This window comes from Magnolia sinica, chromosome 7 (genome assembly GCF_029962835.1).
Source record: "Magnolia sinica isolate HGM2019 chromosome 7, MsV1, whole genome shotgun sequence".
NCBI lineage: Eukaryota > Viridiplantae > Streptophyta > Magnoliopsida > Magnoliales > Magnoliaceae > Magnolia > Magnolia sinica.
This window is the reverse complement of record NC_080579.1, coordinates 31499268-31507219: the sequence shown is the minus strand read 5'-3', so window position 1 is coordinate 31507219 and position 7952 is coordinate 31499268.

Below are 7952 nucleotides of genomic sequence, written 5' to 3'. Positions count from 1 at the left end.
TTTGCGGGAGGAGAGAGAAGAGCTTCTTTCACCTTGAGTGTTACACTTGGGCTTGAATGACCGTGTGTCCTTGAAGTTCATTCTTTTTAAAATCCATACTAGCCCCCTTAGCTAATGAGGAGTTGTTATATGATACTCTTATTCCCTTGCCAATAATAACTATCCAAGCTCTTATTTTCCCTCCAACTTCACCCAAATCTCCAAAATGTCAGCAATTTCACCTTTAAACACAATCTTACTCTTTCATTTTCAAGATATAACAATATACTAAGAGATGAGGAAGGAGCATGACTCTCATCCAACGTAGCCACTTCTTTCCAAGCTTAGCTCATTTAGCCCAAGCCTAAGTAATCTTTCCCCACTAACCTAGCCCCTATTACTACACCCACCATGCACTCATATTTGTCAATCACGTGACTAGTTGTATCGAGTAGTCAGATGAGTCCTTGGAAAAAGAAGAGTGACAATACAACTGGAGTATAAGCACAAGTTACAAGTTCAAGAAAAGAAAAGCTTCTATGACATGGATCCTACATATAGATGTCCTTGACCCATAAATAGGAAAACTTTCTTAGATCATCTATATAAAGCCATTCTAACCTTATAAGTTCCACCATTATAGAGTTGGCTTTGAGAAAGTTTAAGTTATTGAATGAGTCATAGGACAAGTAATTTAAACAAGAAAATTTGTCCTAGTTCGGCAGGAACAGGTGCCACCGAATAACACCTTTGGTAGTACCGAAGATACTTTCCGTACCACTGAAAGTGCTCAAAACAGTCTAACGACTTTCAAAGATAATTCGGTACCACCGACTCCTACTGATGTACAAATTTCAGTGCCATCAAAAGTAGTAAAATACGTCTAGTAACTTCAAGATCTAATTCGGTACCACTGAGTAATATTTCAACGCTACCGAGTGAAATTCGATACTACTAAAGGTTCATTCGGTAGAACCGAGAACTAGCCATTTTAGATCTGTTGGGATTTTTTCCTTAAAAATAAGGACCTAGAACTTTATAGAAAGTGTGGATTTAGGCATTTCAGAGTCTCTAGTGTATCCAAAGCTTATCTTACTCATCTTAGACTCTATCCACAAGAGATTCATGCTTCTTCATTGAGATTTCTCACTATTATGAGCATTTAAAGCTCCTATTATAAAGAACATGATCTCTAGCCTGCTCTAGAGTATAGAGACCGAACCTATTGGCAAATCCCCGGTCTCCACAATACTCTAGAGCATCCATTACTTGAATCCCCTAGGAAATCCATTTATATCCTTTGATAGGAGATTCAACCAGCTCCCATTACCTTGGTTACCTTTATAGGAACATCATATTCAAGGTTCTTGATCATGAAGCTGAAGCAATAGGCAAACTACAACATAATGATCGAGGGAGCATCGAGGAGCTGATTCAATCTAGAGAGAGCAAAGATCAAGTAACCCAAGACAAGCTACAAAAGAAGACTCAATCCTACAAGTAAGTGTCATTGTTAAGAGTCCACAAGTTAGTCTCTATCCTCCTGTAGGATTGAGGCTAAGAGTTTGCAATCAACAAACTCGTGTAGGTTCCTAATGTGGGACCTTGGCTTGTGTGCCTAATCGTAGGTGCCTATTGTGGGACCTTAGCCGGTGTGCCTAAACGTAGGTGCCTATTGTGGGACCTTAGCCATGGGGTCTAAACGTAGGTGCCTATTGTGGGACCTTGGCTATGGGGCCTAAACGTAGGCGCCTATTATGGGACCTTGGCCGTGGAGCCTATACGTGGGTTCTTAGTGGAGAACCTATGCTCATGTGAAGAGCATAAATGGTTGAGTTCGTGAGCAGGGCTGTAAAGGTTAATGGTGAACCTAATTTAAAATCATTCATAGTGAAATCCAACACACTCTAGGAGAGAGTATGGTTGTCGGGTGTGGAGTAGGCAAGTAGTTAAACCACTATACATACTTGTGTTTGGAATTGTCATTTACGCATCTGTTTAATCATGTTTATATATGTTTGAATGCTTGAGATTGATTGGTAACACATTCCACACACAAGTTCACAATGCTATAGACTAGTTACACTATTTGCATATCTTGAGTAGCCTATGTGATTGGATCCTCTATAGGCTTGGAAGCCTTTAGAGTTATGATTGCCTTACTCAATTTTATTGGTAAATAGTTTATGTTAGGCAATTAGGATTTTTAAATTGGCAAATTACTTGAAAAGTCCTATTCAACCCTCTCTAGGACCCTTGGACTATTCCATACGTCTACTATAGTGGACTAAATCACAATTTCAATTGGTATCAAAGCAGGTTCCTCTTGAAAGGCTTAACAACCTAAAGGAAGATCCAAATAAGAAGTTGGAATAATGAGTAAAGAAGGATCAGCTGTCTCTCGACCTCTTCTCTTTAATAGTTCAAATTATTCTTATTGGAAGTCCAGGATGTCTTATTTTCTACAAGCTTTGGATAATGAAGTTTGGAAAGTTCTTGAGAATGGATATGTACCACCAACTGAAGAAGTGGTACTAGAAAATAATACAACTGTCTCCAAACCAAAACCAAAAGAGAAATGGACTCTATATGATAAAGAAATGGAATTACATGAAGCTAAAGCTATGAACGCTATTTACTGTGGAGTTTCACAGGAAGTGTTCAATTATATTAGTATATGTGGAACTTCAAAAGAAGTATGGGATTTATTACAAACAACCCATGAAGGAACCAACACGGTAAAAAGATCAAGGCTATAGCTATTGACATCTCAATTTGAAAAGATAAGGATGGAAGAACATGAGAGATTCATGGAATTTTTCAGATAGTTGAATCTCATATGTAATTCCATGGGGGGATTAGAGGAGAAAATTCCGTTACCCAAAATTTGTAGGAAAATCTTAAGATCCCTACCGAAACGATTTAACTCCAAAGTCAGGACAATAGAAGAATGTAGCAACATTGATGAGATGAAAGTTGAAGGACTTGTGGTCTCTCTACAAACATTTGAGTTGCATTTCCAACTGCCTACAAAGTCTATAAACAATGTTCTTAAATTTTCTTAAACCTCAACGAAGGAAGAAGAAATTGAAAATGAAGATGATAATGAGGAAGTGGCTCTGCTGGCTAAACGATTCAAAAGATTTTTCAATAAGAACTGCAGAAAATCCTTTTAGGGGAAAAAACTGGACAAGAAACACAAAATAGGCAAATCTTTTAAAAAGTCCAATGAGCCCCAATGTTTTAATTGCCAAAAGTATGGACATATATCAACTGATTGTCCAGTTAGAAAATCAAATGGAAAAGCCATGACAGCCACATGGGACGACACGGATGACTCAAACTCTGAAGATAGTGAGTCTGAAAATGATGATGACCAAAAGTCATTAAAAATACTTATGGAATCCACCACCACAATCATTCACAGGAAACTAGATAAGGAAGATGAACTTGATCTTAAGAGACTTAGAAATGGGAGAGGAACTACTGTTAGAAGCATAACTTTTGATAATCTGATGAAGAAAATTGAACTACTTTTAGAGATGAAAGTTGAGAAATTAAAGAAAGAAAACAAAAAACAAAGAATAAAAGTAAAACATTCTGATCAAGCAACAGAACTAACCCAAAAATTCACTCAAAGCAATGAAAAATTTGAGAAACATCTAGGCATGGGTAGAAAATCCAAAATTATAACAGGCCTAGGATATGAATCAGAATCTTCCTTTACTTCATCAACAATGACAAATTCCACTACTCTAAATAAAAAAAATTCAGTTGAATTGTCATGCCATCACTGTGGAAAGATAGGACACTACAAATGGGAATGTCCTACATTAAAAACAAAAACTAATGTTACCTCCAAGATAAATCTCAAAGTCACATCTAAATCATTTGGAAGTCACTCAGAGAAATACTCATCTGGCTCAAAGAAATGGTTACCAAATGGGTAACGCAAAACAGATATAAGTGCCTTAAACATAACTCGGGCCCTTGTAACATTTGGTCCAAGTAAATCAACAAGTTACCTTGACCCATCTTTTGATATATTTGGCAATGGGTCGAGATCATTATAAAGGGAAATGTTAATAAATATAAGTGAGACACAAAAATTCTGAGGATTTTTTAAAAAAAGAAATTGGTCAAGAAGTAATATTGACTCTAGAACATTAAATAGCATAATCTTTATGGATCAATTCATAAACCAATTCTTGACTAACAATTTCACTCTTTATGGAGTTTGATAAAAGTGCCTTCATGATAAACAACTCAATATAAAATAAGTATCATGCATAACTTTTGAAATGTTCATGAATAATATGATACTTACCTTGAACCAGAAAAGGTTGATACACATACTACAATCAAATGTCTATAACCTATCGATCAACCATATCTAACAAATGGATATTGGTTCATTTGAACTAAATTGGTGTATCTGAGGATCATGCCTCCTATGTAAACTTTACAGTCAAACCAAAGGATTAAGCCTGATGATTGGTCTAATTGTTAAATCTAAGTATTCTCAGCCTTTAAACATGTTGGAAATTCCATGGAAGGCCACTCTCAACCATATCATGGAATCCTATTTTAGAATAAAATGTATATAGTAGGAAAATCTGTTTTAGAAAGTTCTTTTTAGTTCCAGGAACACTTCGGTAACACCGAACTTACCTTTGGTGCTACCGAAATCGAGCCACGTCAAGTTATTTAAATCCCTCACTACTTAGTTCTGTTTAGACTATTACTTCTCTTCTTTCTTCCAAAGTTCGGTTGAAGGGTTGTGCAACCAAAATCAATAAAAACTAAGGTATCTCCTAGTGCTTTCTCTTTACATCTTAAAACTAGGATCATGTAACGACCTTGGAATTTTTTTGTGCTAATCTTTCCTTAAGTAGTTGTTTTTGGGGTAATTAGCGCTATACTCGATTGCTTGTGAAATTCGCATCAATCACTTTAAATTGTATCTGCATGGCTCTAAACTTGTAGATTAGTTAGCGCTACGTTACTCTGAAATCTGGGATCCATCGCTAAATCCAGTTGTTCTGGGGAATTTTTGGAAGATCTGGATTGGACCTGGACCGCGCGTCGAAAGTCCGATAGGGATGATCTTAGGCTGTTGCGGTCACCGAGTTAGGCTTGAACATCACCTCGAAAATCAAGCCCATGTGATGTTCTGGGTCGATTTGATTGAGTTCGGAGTGAAGAGTGTGAGAACGGTTGGAATTTAATAAGTTTTTATGAAATCTGAATCGTGTCGCATGCGCGACGATTTTAAGCTATCTGACCGTTGGATTCTGACCCAATTTCATCCTCTGATCAGGATAGTTGGCCCAGGCATATCCTAGTGCTTGTGGACCTGATCGAGATTCCGTGAGCGTTAAATTGAGTGTGGTCCGCCACGGCTGATCTGAAGTGCTGGTCGGTACGAAAACTCAGCTTGACCTAGATCCATGGTCAAGGAGCTTAAGTCCGACCTTTCGTGGTTATAGGCCCACCAGAAGTGCTTCGTTGGATCGAGGAAGGCATGCTTTGGTTATAACCTAAGTATACCTTGTCCCTAGGGTTATTTTCATCAATAATAGGCCTATTTATAGTCCTTAAACCCTAGCCCTCTTTTCCATACGAATTTTCTCTAACCCTAGCTTGGAAAGGGAGTGGAAAAGAGAGAGAAAGTGAGAGAGATAAGTTGGTGAATCATCTTGGATTCTTCCTTGTTCTTCTTCGTCTTTGTACCTTCACTTTGAATCGTTCTTCTGACGATTCTGAGTTCAATTTGGGGTAAGTTAACCTAACCCTAACCTGTGTTAGAGCTTAGATTAGTCTTGGTGTTGTTGTATCTCATTTCTATCCTTGTTTTAGGGTATTCTATCGCCGTTGACAAAGACAACACATCTAAATCAGTTCGGTGTTTCTTTCTTTGCTTAAGGTGCGGACTTTAAGTGTATAGGTTATGGTTTTCAAGGCTTTCAACGCCAGTTAGTGATTTATTCTTGTTATGGATGAGATTTCACATGCTAAATGTTGTGTTTATGTTGCTTTCCTGATATGCATGTGCTATATTGAGATTGGTGTATTCTATGTGTATTTATAAAGTACCGTATACGTATAAAATATGCACTTATGTTTGCCATGATTATTTGTCATGTATGTATGCTAGATGCATGTATGACAACTCCTTGGTAAAAGGAATTGTCCAAATGCATGTATTTCAACATACGTTATGTATGTTGCTCCATGTATGCTAAGTGTTTGTAGAAATGCATGAATGATCTAAAGTGTAATTTATTACACTAATTGCGGGCGTTGAGAAGTGATTCTCAACACTCCTATTGATGTGCATGATTTCCTTTATGCAAGTTACCTTCCATGTTATTTAAATTCAAGCATTCCTATGCTTACATTTATGTTAAGTTGATATTCCTCAAGTGCTTATGTACCATGATTTAAGTTGTTGTTCCATTACTGTTTTACATTCCATATTAATATCTGTTGTAGTGTATGGTGTTTGGGACTATGCATTAGTCCAGGAAATCGGTAATCGACTCTATATTTGTGGTTGAGGTTGTTTTCGCCACGTAGGACGTATGAGACGAATCCGAGCCATATTAGAGTTGTCGGCAGTGGTTTGGCCACGCGGAGTGTTTGTGCACTCTATGTCGTTCAATTCAACGTGCGCTCGTGCTAGTCGAGTTCTTCAAGTAACCCGATTGTCCGATGTGTGCTCACCATGTATGGACGCTGCTGCTTGAATCTAGGGTACCGAACTTACTAGTGAAATCCTATTAACCATGGTATCTTTATCCGCTAAGACTCATGAGCCGGACATGGTGGTATGGGACACCGTGGTCGAGCTGTCGGCCTACGCTGGGGTGACGAGCCTCCCCGTAGTGACCAGTGAGCAACTTAACTTGTGAGCCGATTATGGTGGTATGGGATACTATATTCGTGCTGTCGGCCTACTTGATTGGTGACGAGCCCTTTGTAGTGACCTCGAGCATACCTGGATACCGCAAGGAGGTGACGAGCCGAATGTGGTAGTAAGGGCATGAAAGGCGTGCATTGATTGGTGACGAGCCCTTTGCTACGACCTCAAATATATGATCGTATGAGATGTCTAGGATTGACGACCCTAGTATGGATCACTGTTTGGATGATGATATGAGGAAGGTATCTTAGCTTCCCAATCCTGCTGTGTGAAATGGACTAATAACAACTTGGTAATCATATCCATGCACCGCATTTGCATGTGCTTTGTAGATGTGGCGCACTTTGAGGCGATGTCATGCGTAACGTAAGATGAAGACGCTGAGGGTGTACGCGTGAGGGCACGCATCATATTGCATACATCCTTGCATTAACAAGAGTACTTAGGATTTATTTAATTGTCTTGCTTTATCATTACTGTTTGATTGAACTGATAACATGTTAACCAGTGCCTTATTGTTCCACTGAGTTGATCACTCACTCCCACGTTTCTCAGGCGGTGTTAGACACCCACCAGACTCTGTCTTAGGTTCTGATGTTGCAGATGTGGATGCGACGTCTGAGGCAGAGCGGGAGATGGATGATGATGAGGCTGCGTTCTCTTATATGCAGTTTTCAAATGGGTTCTAGCGAGCCTTGGTCTGATGCGCGGGATCTCTAGGATTATTTTTGGGAACTTAAATGATGTAACTTGATACTTATAATTTTGTTAAATAACACTTTCATACGACCTATCTTGTATATGTACTTCAGGGATTTACACTTGTACACATATTTTTCTATAAGTCTTCCGCTTGCTTTATTCACTTATCCCTAAATCATATCTGTGTTTTGGCTTAATCTATTCCATGTTTTATGCACTAACACAGTCAACATACATCCATCATTAAATATGTTGCATAAGTGATGTTTTGGAACTCGGGAGCTGAGTTATGCTCGACCCCCGAATTTCAGGGTGTTATAGATCATGTGCCTTAGGTTTATCATCT